General features: G+C 48.7%; 1 protein-coding gene across 2 annotated transcripts in view; it reads right to left on the reverse strand.

Annotated features, from left to right (window-relative positions):
• LOC144128781 (uncharacterized) overlaps positions 1-5,406 on the reverse strand; it is a 221,445-nt gene extending 216,039 nt beyond the window's left edge. For both annotated transcript variants that reach the window (XM_077662482.1, XM_077662478.1), the window contains exon 1: positions 5,162-5,406. The gene's annotated coding sequence lies outside the window, so the exon portion shown is untranslated. The remainder of the gene's footprint in view (positions 1-5,161) is intronic.
• Positions 5,407-13,886: the final 8,480 nt, after the last annotated feature.

The raw sequence follows: 13,886 nt of genomic DNA on the forward strand, positions 1-13,886 counted from the left end.
TTTCTTTCAACGGCGCAAGCTTCTGTATAGCGTACCTACGAGAAGGAAGCGGCATCTGGCGAGCGTTCTCTGATACCACAATAAAGCGAGTGCACGGAGTCAGATATCTGATGTGCGCAGCGCTTGTTCGGAGAAAACAGCTGTCGGTAAATTGAAGGCAGGCCTAACTCGCGTGTTATATTGCACGCAACAATAGCATCGCGAGTTTCGGAGGAACTGGAATTCTAAAATTACGGTAAATCAGTTACGTTTCTGAGAAGCATTGCCTTTTCACCGGGTGAAAGTTTGCAAATTCTGAATTCTCCAGAGGTGCAAAGCAACGGCCATGTGACCTATGGGATGCATCACTCGATGGGCCGATGGCGCCGTGAAACTTAGCCTTGATAGCTTGCCTTAGAGTGGATTACTCTAGAATTGTGCACGCATCAGATTGAGGCTGTTACATTATATCAAGGTATTTTTCTATCACATGACGAAGACTTTTCAGGCCCCACTTCTTTCGAAGATGTGTCGCGTTGAATTCTGCCTTTACTTCGCGTTAAGGACAAAGGTTGAAGTCTTTTTCATTCTACTGGTTCCCGTTTATTTCGCTTCCATTTCATGTTTTCATACTAGTTGCCGCTATTCGTTAATCGTTAATTACGCTAACGTTTCCGGCTCGCACGGGTGCTCACAGCCTCGCCCCATTCATTACGTCTTTCCATGTCTCTAATCATTCATGTTTTGCCACGAAGCGAGCACGTTCCGCTTCCTGCGGTTCACCATAGCCGCTCTAAACGTAGGCGTCAGCTGGCATTCTGCGAGGTTTGACCTAAATCTATTTGATCTCGAAACTAGGCTTTTGTAAAAGGTACACCCGGACCGAAGTCACGAAACCAGGTGCGTTGTAGATACACTGTGATGTATTAAAAAGCAAATAAAAAGAATTAGCACCTGCCTGCAGCAAACGTTTTAGATTTCGAACCTTGGAGCAATGAGAATCTTGTAACCTAGCGACTCTTGTAATCCACTTACTAACCCTTCTTAAAGCTGCGCCTATCAACGTGATAATGCCTTCGGCAAGGAGACAACGTTACAGCTGTGCTACGCGACTTTGTGCGCGCACAAGTGATCTGAACGAAATCTTTTTAGGGCTGATTGCCGCCACTTCCAATATTGTAATTTCTCGCACTAGTATGTTGCCAACTCCGAGCACTACGATTTCGCCCTCGTAGAGGAGGACAATTTTTACTGTTTTTATTTTTTACATAGGCTTCTCAAACGAATCGGTTGCAACTTTCCAGTAGAGCCTGAATATCGTTAAGTCTTTTTGTTACTGATATGTGTTCTTTCCATATTTTCTTAAAAACTTTCCAGCAAAATTGCAGTCTGGAATTGCAATCTGCAATCTTACTATGCTATTTCATCCAGACCAGTTTTCATAAGAACTGGCTCAAACACAATTTCTACCCGAGAGGGCGACTTCAAAAGGAATGTGGCCGTGTGGACCCAAAACATGAAGATATCGCACTGAAATTACCGAATAAAATGAGTCTGTTCAAGAGCGAGGATTTATTTAAATTGCTGATGACTTCAAACCCCCTTTAAAACTTCTTATCCACGGCATGGTTTCACCTGGGGATAAGATCGAAAGGTGCCTCTTAAAAGTAAACCGCCAAGACGCACGCACTGGCCTGACGGTTTACTGACGTCATTGCTTCGAGCGCGTCAACCTGTTTAAGCGCTCATGCGCGTTCAGGATAGCCGCTGTGGCGTACGCGTAAAAATAATTGTTAATTTTATTTCTAATTGTAACGTACGCGTAAAAATAATGGCGTGAACGGGAAAAAAATATCAGATTTGGTAAACAGTTTCTTGGTGCAACGAGCCAACAATCAGCACTTCACGATAAACAAATATTTCAATAGTTTGATGTCCTGCGTAAAATGCGTACCAACGAATAATTATATTTTCCAGCAAAAATACCGACGACAAACCCGAGTTATAGAAAGGTTTCTTGTATAAGCGCCAAAAACTGCCGTTTCTCCGCACCCCCCCACTTCCGTTCTTTTTTCACCGAATTTCGAAATGGAACCAATTCAAAAACGAAGGCGAGGAATAGAGCGCAAGCACGCTGTCAGCGGAGAGTATCCTTGCGCAGCAGAGCAGGCATTGGAGCAACCTCATTTCCTGGACCGTACTGGCGCTATTTTTGCCCTCATCTGACCCTGGAACCTTTGTTTCGATGCTGTCATAATAAAACGCTTTTCCTCAAATTCTGAGGAACAACATTTTCGTGCATCAATACTCCTCCAGAACACAGAAAACACTATCCTGGGGAAATATCTGCACTTCCTCGGATGTTGATTGTGGTAGCTGGGAGCCCTGGGTCTTTAGAGTACAATCTTTCTATTTCATATTTTGATTAACATGAGGTTGAGGCTGGCATCTAGATTAATTTTCAGTCATTGTACGCGAGTTCGTCCTTGTTTCCTTTCAACAGGGGCAACGTTTACGGCGTGCGGTATATTTGGTGGCCCATCTTTTTGTTACAGGATGAAGCACCAGAAAAATTTGTTTAATAGTTGGTGTTATCAAAGACACTAATTCCACAGTCTCTGTCTCGTTGGTTTAGTCCTTGTGTAGTTGTATTGCTCTTTATATGCTTAACTACTGTTACCTGTTTTATAAACTTGTCGCTAGAGTGAACAGCGTAGGCCAGAAGACTAGTTGAGATTTCCTCTTGCTGATTTTGGCAATTCACCTTTTGATTCTGGGTGATCTCATAAAATATGTGCGGACAGCTCATTGCAAAATTTACACGTCTGATTGAAAGAAACCAGGCAAGGAGCAGCGTTCAAAAACGTTCATGCTAGAAAGCGATTAATAAAAAAACGAGAAGAATATGAATGAAGTAATCAAAAGCACTCACTTTGATAAGGAGCATAATACATTCATGTCCTAGTGCACTATATGCTGCATTTCATATTTATTGTTCACACATATGTGCAGTGTTTCAAAATCGTCCAGGCCGCCGCGGTGGCTCAGTGGTTATGGCACTCGGCTTCTGACCCGAAAGATGCGGGTTCGATCCCGGCGGCTATGGTCGAATTTCGATGGAGATGAAATTCTAGAGGCCCATGTACTGTGCGATATCAATGCACGTTAAAAAACGCTAAAGAATCCCAGGTGCAAATATCGCACGCAGGTGGTCGATATTTCCGGAGCCCTTCACTACGGCGCCCCTCATAGCCTGAGTAGCTTTGGGCGAAACCCCCATAAACCATAAATCCTCCTGTGCTTAAAACTAAGGTCCATGAAAATTACCATGCTAGACGAAACAAAAAGAAAAAAAAGCGCTACTGTTCGCAGAAGACATACCAACAAGGTGTATTTGTTCATTGTATTTGTTTGCGACAAAACTACGGCGAAACATGCTTAAGGAACTCATCAACTGGGACACCAGTCCAAGGTTCGTTTACCAGCTGAATTTTTCTCTTCATACTTTTATTGAAGCCGTTAAGCGGCGGCCTTCAGCCATTTTGTTCCTGCTTCCTCCCCATTTATAAACCACCGCAGCAGTGGCTTAGTCCCTTAAGCATCCGCTTCGTATGCAAAAATTTCAGGGTTCGGTCCCCAGTGCTAAAAGGGTACCCACCGGTGATAGGATGGTTGTAAGCTTTTCCCTGTCGGGTGCTCGTCTCCTTGGGGCAAAATGCTTAGAAAATATATTTTTGATCCTATTTTGAGTAGAAACACCTTGTGCTATGGCTCTCTTTGGACAAGCTACCATAACGTCATAAAATATCAATCACCATTTACAAGTCAAATTTGAAATCGCAAGCATCGTGTCCCCTCAAAAAAATATCAGTTCATCCGCGTTGCGCACTTTCCCGCTCGCCTTTATAACAGCTTCTTCATTTTGTCGTCTTCTTGAAGCCAAATTATACATAAGAAAACCGACCACGTAACAAAAAATCTTGATAAATCTAAAACCTTTATCCCCGTCTAAGAACGTGGCAGTACGCTTATCACACTGAGCCAGAAATATTTCAATCAGAACAGGAGCGATACATGAGGCTATGCACACCCTGTCATTTTGCGCACATGGATTCGAGATAACACTTAAGCAGTGCTAAAATATCAACAAAAAGCCCAACGGGTCTGACCATTATTGCTGAAAGCCGCCGCGTTAAAATCACATAAAGAGCTTGAGTTTGCATTTCACAAAGCTTCTGTACTAAACCAAATTCGTATTTACTGGTTTCAGTGGTGAAAACAATACATTTCATTGCTTTTTTCCTAGGTTGACCCTCAGAACAAACGAACGGCACAGACAGACTCGCTTTTGATCATAGTGTTTCACATGGTCTAAAGCGCCGGTGGGAGGGCGCCCAGGTGTGCCTCGCAGCCTGCCGAATGCGCCCGCTCCGGTCAAACCGGCACATTCGTCTCCATCTCGCACCCATGCGGAATCAGCGCACACACCCACCCCGGGGGGGGGGGGGGGGGGGGGGGGGGATGAGCTCGCTCAGAGCCCGCCGTTTCGGGAAAGGACGCGACGATTATCGAAGCCCGGACACCGCGCCTCTAACCTGGGGCGCACCGTGTGGCCAACATTCGGGCACGAAATGGCCACTGGCGCTCATTAACCGGTCCGGCCGATTGGCCCTAAAAGGGCATTCTAATGAGCCCCGCTATCAGCTAGTTTGCCGGCCTTCGGTCGTAATCATCATCTATCACAGCCGCGTCCCTGTAAAGCTGTCTATGCCACGCTTTCCATCTCCTCCCCCTGCCGCTGGACGTTCGCGACGGGGTTTCCGAGCGCCTCAGCCGCAGGGGAAAATGCGTCCGTCTCTGTTCAGACACGTATGTGTCCTTTGTCACGTTCGTCTATTTGCATTCTGTGGGCGCTGGATGCTCACACTATGTAGGCTTCTGCACTTGAAACACGAAGCGTGCCGACTAATTTTAGGTGCTTTTAATCGCGGATAGGATTACTTGCTGCTGAAACTATCAGTTCTCACAGAGAGGGAACGAAAACAGCCAGTGTCATGTTTTAGTTCGTCCGCGCCTTCGTGGCCAGAAAACTTCACCGTGAAAACGACTCCGGGACCGTCGAGGAATTCTCATGGTCAGCCTATTTATCGAAAGCGCGCCGCTCGACGGAGGTATAACTCACCTGCAGCCGTGGCGGCGGCTCCGGGCGATGGTGCGCGCGGCACGGCCCGTGGCGGGCGTCCCGTCGTCGCCTCGCCGCACAGTCTATCCGCAATCGCACTTGCGACGACTTCGCAACAAGCGCCGGCGCGGCCCGACCGCGCGTCGACGGCGGCAGCAGAGGCGGCGGTAGCGCGACCGAAGCAGCGGCGGCGTCGGCAGCAGTTCACAGATGCGTCCGTGCACAACACCGGCCCAAGAGGCTCTGGTCCGCCCGGGAGCCCCCGTGGCCCGAGCCGCGCGCTCTCTCGCGGCGGCGAGGGGAAGGAGCGCACCGTCCCGTGTTAGCGGCGCCTTCGCCCGCGCTTTCCCCGCCCACGCTGTAGTCGACGCCGCCTCTGTGAAGCGCTAAGGTGACTGAGAAGGCACACAATGGGTGAGGCTTTTGAGTGGACCCGTCGCTATAATGACAGCATTGTGCAACAGGCTGAAGAAAGGGTTCAAAGAGCAACCCAACTGGGGACACAAGGCGCCAATACAAAACAGTGCAGACTTGCAACAAACTTCATTTCTTTTTTCTTCCCAGCTGCTTGATGCGCACGAGTTAAAAATCTCGGCTGGTAGACGGCGCTTTGTGGCGTTGTTTGAGTCTTTTCTCTGGATTGTTTTGTCTTCTGATTTCTTCCCTGTCTTAGAATGGTGGCACATTATAAAACAGCGTCGGAAATAAGGATCCGTTGTTTGAGACCTCGAAACTGGCGCTGCCGAACTGCCGAGAGTGCAATGTGTTTTTTTTTCTCTCTATTTGTCCAGCCTTCGTGATTTTTTAATAATATAGCGCGAGCGTCGACCAAACTGCTAGTCAGCGCACTATAACGGCGATAAGCGTGCAACACGGCTAGAGCTCGCGCACGCGCTCGAAGGGAGAGCATCGTCTGCTATGCTGTTCCGTTCACGAGGACACACGCCCTGCTCAATATCGGTTAGCGAAAAGGCGGCGGGCAGAAGAGCACATATGCATCACTAGGATGTGACACTGAGACGTTTCTTCTTCTTCTGTGGTTGTAGGAAGGATGAAAGTGGGAAAAGACAGGCTTGTCTACTGGAGGGCTAGCCTCCACGCCCACTGCCTGCGTGTCGTAGAAGGAGGAGCGGGAAGGGAAGAAGATTGAAAGGAGAGGGTAGGCGCGCATCCGCAATGATCATGCCAGGTGACATGTGCTGCCCCTCAGGCCTAGAGGCGACCAGAGAGGCCGGTGGCCTCCAGGAAGGAGAGGAGGTGCCGGAAGGCCTTGGCAGGATGGTGGCCACCGGGGAAGAGAAGGTGGTCAACTGTACAGCAGGGGAGGCCCAAGGAGCGGTAGTCCGCCTCCATGATTGTCCTTGCGGGTACAAAGGCAGGGCACTCACATAGGAGATGTTGGGCTGTCTCCTCTGGGTCATTGCAGAGGGTGCACCCAGGGGAGGCAGAGAGGCCAAGGCGAAAGAGGCGGGAGCCGATGTTGGCGCAGCCTAACCTGAGTCTCAGGAGGAGGCTGCGTTCTTTGCAGTCCAGGCCAACAGATGGGAGTGGGTGTGGAGGATGGTCTTTAGCCACCCTGGGATCTGGGTGGTCGAGGAGGAGGTGGCGATCCACTACGCTCCTTGTCAGGTCCAAGGGTCAGAAGTTCCTGGAAAGAGGAGTTCCAGGGGAGAGCAGCTTTGGCCAGGGAATCGGCATCCTCGTTGCCCTGGACCCCGACATGTTCCGGGACCCAGGTCAGCCGGATGCGGGTTCCCCTGGTGCAAATTGCGTCAAGCCGCCAAGACAGCCTGCGGGCGATGGGTGGAGAGGGGGGCCCCTGAAGGGCCTCTGGGGGAGCTGGAGGGCTGCCCTGGAGTCAGTATAGATGGCTGCCTCCTTGACCCCAGGGCGTTCGCTCAGGATAGCAGCCAAATGAATGGCGGCCAGTTCGGCGGTTGTAGACGAGGCCACAAATGGGAGACGTTTGAAAGCTGCGATGCTTTTTTTATACCGTCTAGACACTGAAGGACTAATTAAAGAGCTGGTTGGCGCCCCTTTTGTTGTGTTCCCATATCGCAGAGGGTTGCTCAAATCAGAAGGTTCGCATTCCAGGCAATCATTTCCACGTGCTGTTTAATTTATTTCCTTTTATTTTTTCTTATCTTAACTGTGCTTCGCCAACGCGGCCTCCCGTAATAGGAAAAAGAAAAAAGGGAAAGCGCGTCTCAGTATCACCTCCTAGTCATGCACATGTGCTCTAGTGCCCGCCGGTTTTTTGCCAGCAGATATTGTGGCAGGGCGTGTGTCCTCGTGATGGGAACAGCGTAGCAGACGGTGCTCTCCCTTCGTGCGCGTGCGCGAACTCTCGTTGTGTTGTACGCTTATCGCCGTTATAAGGCACTGACAATCAGTTTGGTCCAGGCTCGCACTATATTATTAAAAATCTGGAAGGCTGTACTGTTTATCGCAGCACTTTTTGCTCACTCATTTTTTTTTGCATTGAGTCTTCTTCCCTGCTACTTGACTGCAATAACCTTACTTCGTACTTCTACATGCTATGCCCCTTAGTTTCACCAGCGGCATACTGACCCGCCGCGGTGCCTCAGTAGCTTTAGCGTTCAGATGGTGATCCGAAGGTCACGGGGTCGAATCACAGCCACATTTAGGTAGAGGCAAGATACAAAAACACTCATATGCTGTACGGTGTCGTGTCAGTGCACGTTAAAGAATAATGCATGGCGGAAATCAATCCGCAGCATGTACCCAGCATGTAAGGCGATGTACAGTTTCTGGGCGTTAAACGCAATCCCAATCGCGTTCTGTCTACAAGGAGTAGTGACATTTTCCGTCAACGCTGCCATTTTCATTATCAAATCTCTCGATGCAAGTGTGGTGTTCCCAAAGCTGACGCTGAGGTACAAGAATTCCCCTTACTATGCCCCGCTTGTTCTGCAGAAAGCACCGAACACCTACGTCAGCGATAAATCCACAGAACTGCGCGCATAAAAAAGAAATTCGCACAGCGGAAAATGAAGTAAATGTACTAAATCGTGCCTTGAAATATACGAGTACTTTAGTTATGTTATTTCACGCATCATATGTCAAGCATCTAGCGCTGGACGGCAGATACAAGGGAAATGACGAAGGATCTGCAGAGGCCAATAATGAACAGATAAACTTATGATAAAAAAATCCATCGCCATTTCCAAAGATTGCAGCGTAACCAACCTATGCGTGACGTAAAAGTTCTAAACAATCAAACATAGTACTTTATGTCCATATCCGGCATGACAGTATTTAAGAAAGCAATAACACGTCATTATTTTTAGAAAATCAAAAATATTCAGAAATTTATTTTCTGTACGCGCTAACAGGCGCCTATTATATCCCTATTGGTACTAGCACATGTTATTCTCCAAGGTATTTTATTAGTGGCATCAGCAAATCTTCAAATCTTCAATTCTTCAAATCAGGGGCTGCATGGCTCGGCGACGTCGACTCAACCTCGATTGCCAATGTATACGCTCCGCACAAAAAAGTAAATTCCTGCCACATAGGAAAGAAATGACGTGGCCTTCGAAGCATCGGCCACAATCTTGAGAAGGGGTTGTGTCGAGCTCGAGCAGCCCAACCAGAGCATCACTGCAGATGGGCTCGCACGTTAACCGGTATCTCACCTGCACTGCACTCGAGACGTGGATGGACCGCTCTACCAAGCGCTACGCGGTTTTCTTTGAGTCATTATCTCGTGACCAATGACAGACTGTGTTTGGTAGAGAGTGCGTGAGATTCTGCAAGATCCGACTTGAAGTCTAGTTGACTGCACCTAAAAGCATTCTGCGCTTAAGAATATAGATAGCTAAAGAAAAGCGATGGCGAAGCGCGTGCAACATGCCACCATTTATGCACCGTATAAAACGCCGCTGGAACTGCGTTTTCGGAAGCTGCTGCAGTGTCACACGGTAATATTCCCAACCTCGTCGAGTTCCTCTCGCAAGCTCCGTCGTTGCATGGAACCTGCAGAGCTTCCAAGTTGCAAGGGAAATTATGGAAATAGCCTTGGCTCGGTGCGCCGGACACCTAAGTTGGCGGTACTGAATCTAGGTAACCAGGTAACAGAGGTACGGCGGCCGGTAGCTAGAACGTACCCTAAGGAAACCGGCAGCAGTCGCGTAGCGTGGCGTTTTTCTTGTGTCCGACGCTACCGTCCTGGCAGCAAACTACACCTGCACGCAGAGGCGGCTGCGTCCCTAAGACGGCGCACACTGCAACGGCCTTCATTTTCGCTACTTTGTCGTGCGCTGTATCATGCCAGCAGCACCGAGATGTTTCAAGCTGATCTCATATGGAGCGAGAGATCCATTACTCTCGCACAGTCAGACGCACAGTCGGCATTCTCGGAGTTCTCCTTTCATTTCCTCCTGTGCATTTCTTGCCTCATTATTAAGGCGCCGCGATAATTTAGATTACAGCTAGGGGAGGGAGAAAGTTAACATGGCCCAGAGATAAAAGGACAGGCAGTGAGGGAAGCAAGAAAACACAGTGGAACGATAAGATCGTTACGTCACAGAGTCATGTGTGCCAACATAACCTTGAGACAGGGCGGTCGAGGCATTTATCGTGTTCCACGCTGGCGAAACTTGGTAGTCAAGTTTCAAGCCACAGTAACCCAGAGATAGTAGTACAGTGCAACATCGTTTTACCAGAACGGGTTATAACGAAATGATGGATATAACGAAGCAATTACGATTCCCCTTGGAAGCTTCGTCAACACGGGCCATAACGAAGCTGCGGCTATAACGAAGTAATCGCTGGGCCCCTTCAACTTCTCTTGGTTTAGTGGCGCTGCGGCGCAGCCTAGACCTCATTCACAACCAAACGCTGCCCTACGTACGTCACGCAGCAGTGAAATTCTGTCGCTTGTGAATAAAAGTTTTTGTGACATCAGCAGCGGAGTACCGTTTACGCCTTTACTTCAGCTCCAATCCTAAAACACTTGCCATTTATTAAGCCTAACTGGGGGTTAAGCACAGGGCTAAGTTGTAACCGCACGAATATGGGCACCCTTTAACACATCAAGACAAATCTATTCTCGCTCAATGACCGTTTCTCCTCGCAACGGCTAAGAGTGAAAACAGCATCGGTGCGCTTGTTGCTGTGGTAGTTCGGCATACCGCGCCAAAGTGGGGGCCAAGGCAAGCTCATGAAACCAGGGATGACAAACTGGTCAGCGCAGCCGGCTGTGACAGCAAGACTCCAATTTTTGTTGCTATTCGTTTTGTTTTGCTTCGTTTTTACAACAGCCGGCTCGCGTTAATTCTCTTCCCAGTTCTCTTGTTTTTTTTCTGTTTATTGCACTGCCTTTTACTCCCGCGGAAGTTCGTTTTTATACGTAGGCTACCCTGCGTTTAAAAACCGACACAAATAACCAGCGCTGTTTTTTTTTCTAATAAATCTGGAACTTCCCGACCAGTATTTGCGCAGAAACGTACTTAAATAAATAAAGACAAAATTTCCTGTCACGCTGAGAAGCCTGTTATATCCTCTTTTTTCTCTATTTCCTTCTGTCTTTCTGTTCCACTGCTTTTCATTTTCTGTCTTCCTGGCGCGTATTTTGTTCGCATGTCGTATTTCTTCTTGGCTATCACAATTTTTCTTGCCAAACGTAACGAGGAGAACATAGCGTTTATGTTCATGGGTTTATTTATGTTCCGCATATTATATGTTATATACCTTACTGTCCGAATGATTTATTCGTACTTTTTCCCGCGCACACGTGCCCACTCCAGCCAACTTAATTCTTCTTATACGAAGTGTGAGCAGCGAATCTGACTACTTCAACCTACATTCCTGATTTCTATTCTTGCTTATGTATAGAGTTGATGTCAGCAGCAGGGAAAATCCCACTGTTTCGCTCTCGAATTCGTACATTAGTTCTTTTTTGTTAGGAGCAAGTGCCCAGCAGGAAGAGGAGATACTCTTTAACGAAAACTCTAGGTTAGTCTGGGTAAGTGCCTGTCGTTTTAGATGAGAACATTAGTATACAACGTTTTCACACTTTTCTTCCCATTTTTTTTTGCCATGTTTCGAAATCGAACGCAAGTCTTTCTGGATAAGCCACTCAACGGCACAGACAAGTGTTTGTTCATTCTGTGGCGAAAATGGAAACGATTTCTTTCGCTCGGAGGCTCAGTTCGTTTCATTCAAGGTAAGTCATTACGGGTCAAAACGTGTATTTTAGCTGGCCTTCTTTTCTGTCCCCGGTCAAGAACCTGCTAAGCGAGTTTATTGCAGAAGAAAATTTAACTTCGTTGAATTTATTTAAAAAAGTATATAACTTGTGTAGCAGCCTCAGAACGCAGGCGCGAAAGAGATATCTCGCGAAACCAATTTCACAGGTCGCAGACATCGATATGTACAACCTCCCGTCCTAAATATGAACCCCGTTTGTAGGCTGTATTTTAAGGAGCAAATAAAACGTGTTTTAAACCGTATGGGCAGAATAATAAGTGAATAAATTATTATACCAAAAATAAAAACACTGTGATGACCCCCATAATGCGCAGGTCCACACGGGACGGAGAGGCAAAGAGACACCGTATGGCTCAGTTTAAACAAACAGGTATATTCAATAATTACACATGATTAAGGTTATACATCAGAGGCTGGGGCGTCCGAGCTTACGTGCCGACGACTTCATGGGGGCGATGGAGTGGCTCCGGAGTTGGGCTCGAGCGGTTGCTGGCAGAAGCTGCACGCCGTCGGGCTTCGGCGCTGAAGGCCCTCTTGGCGAACGATGTCGTCCTCAGCTCAGACTCGACTGCATCCGTTTACATGTGCTTTTAAGCACTTGATTAACAAAGGACTAAGGGCGGTCATTTCCAGTGGCCCGCCCAAAGCATCAATTCTCCAATCCAAAATAACATGCGAGATGGGGACCACCCCTTGGGTTGGGCTTAGCCTCGAACCCAGAGTCTGTTAACAATACAAACTAAATAAACAACAAAAACGCCACCACTCTCTCTCAAGTGAGAGTATACACAGGCTCACTCTTCGGAGCTAATTCACTAGCGCCTGTCTTTCCACATTCTTGGCGAGTACTGCCTGTCCGCCATGACAGGTGTCCGTCACGGCCCTTCTGGGAATGCGCTTTTGTTCACGAAGCACGGCGGGAAGCTGTGGGTGCCTTCCCGGCGATAGCCCACGTCGAAAGGGGAAGGAGGGAAAGAATGTTGTCTTCGCGGTAGCGCATAGCGTCGGCTGTGGTACGGCGCGCTCTGGCCCGCTGACAGCTCCCTTGTCCTGGAATGTGCCCGGAAATTGGGGAGGATAAAGCCTGTTTCCCCGGGGCGGCGGCGGGTCCGGTTGTTCTGGTCGTCACTCAAAGAGCATGGCTGGGTAATTGATGATGCCGCTGTCACGGGTCTCCGTCTACGCCGCGCCGTCGAACGTGGATCCTCGTAGCACACACGGAATGTCACACTCGCTCACCCTCCAGAAGAATGTTCTCCGAACATTTGAGTCCACGCAGCTCCCCTTGTCTTTCTGAATCGCCTCGCACAGTGCGTCCGACAAAACACTTTTCGCTGCACTCAACACCACTGCACAACACCATATGCCTCCGCTGTCAATACTGGCGTCTCCAGGGGCAGCACTGATCTTCTTTTACAGATAAACATGAAACTCAGCACCCAAGCCTCTCCTTTCTAGTCCAAACTGGACGAAATAAATACCACAGTTACAAAGGAGCTCCCACTTCTAGCACGATCACGGCACAGACAAAAATATAGATAACGAAAGGAAGTAGGGCAGGTTCTGCATGCGCTCCGCATGCTCTCCTGTGAAGGTGTTACTTAATGACAGAAAGGTTTAACTATTAACTCCGATAACTTAACACATACGCATATAGCAATGTTATGAGCTGCGGCATTACACAATTCTAACCAGTTCACAACTCCGCTCTGTTTACGCCATTAGTCCGATTTAGCTTTCCGATTTCGCAGCGGATATCGGCCTTCATGAGTCATACTAAGTAAGTCTGTGCCCCTTTGTCTGCTTTGGGACTCGCGAGGGCTCGTGGCAGGAGCCTCTCCTGGCGTTATCTGCGCGGCAACCTCGCGCGCTTCTTCTTCTAGCAATGCATGAAGTAAATCCGGTGGCATTCCGGCCGTCACCTCGGGCGCCTGCCGAACAAATGCAGGAGAGGGCGTTTCTTGCGAACTATCTGCGCGCTCCGCTTCACTTCTGTCCCCATCAAAATCCGCGCTTTCCCTTTCCTCATTTCGTGAATACTGAACCGGTGCCGACTTGAGGCGATTTGCGTGTATCCTTATCAAACGCCGGTTCACGTCTCGGACTCTGAAGTTTACCGGAGAAAGCTTCTCGACAACCTCGCACGGTCCTCTCCACTTCGTCTGGAACTTACGAGCTAGCCCAATCTGCCTTTGGCAGTTTTCAATGTACACGCTGTCCCCCACATCAAACGGCGCGTCTCTAGCACTGCGATCGTGCACCTCCTTCCTGCGCTTCGCCGCTTTCTTTAAGGACTCCTTTGCGATGTCCCTCGCCACTTGCAAGCGCGATTCTAGCTCAACCTTATAGTCGTCCAGTGAAGCGTATGGGACACGACGGGGGCCCTCTGGCACTTCACTAGGCTGGTCCGGGTCTCGGCCGTAGAGAAGAAAGAATGGCGATTCGCCCGTGCTCTCGTGTGCTGCGGAATTGTAGGCAAACATTGCATACG

Source organism: Amblyomma americanum, chromosome 4, assembly GCF_052857255.1.
Source record: "Amblyomma americanum isolate KBUSLIRL-KWMA chromosome 4, ASM5285725v1, whole genome shotgun sequence".
Lineage (NCBI taxonomy): Eukaryota > Metazoa > Arthropoda > Arachnida > Ixodida > Ixodidae > Amblyomma > Amblyomma americanum.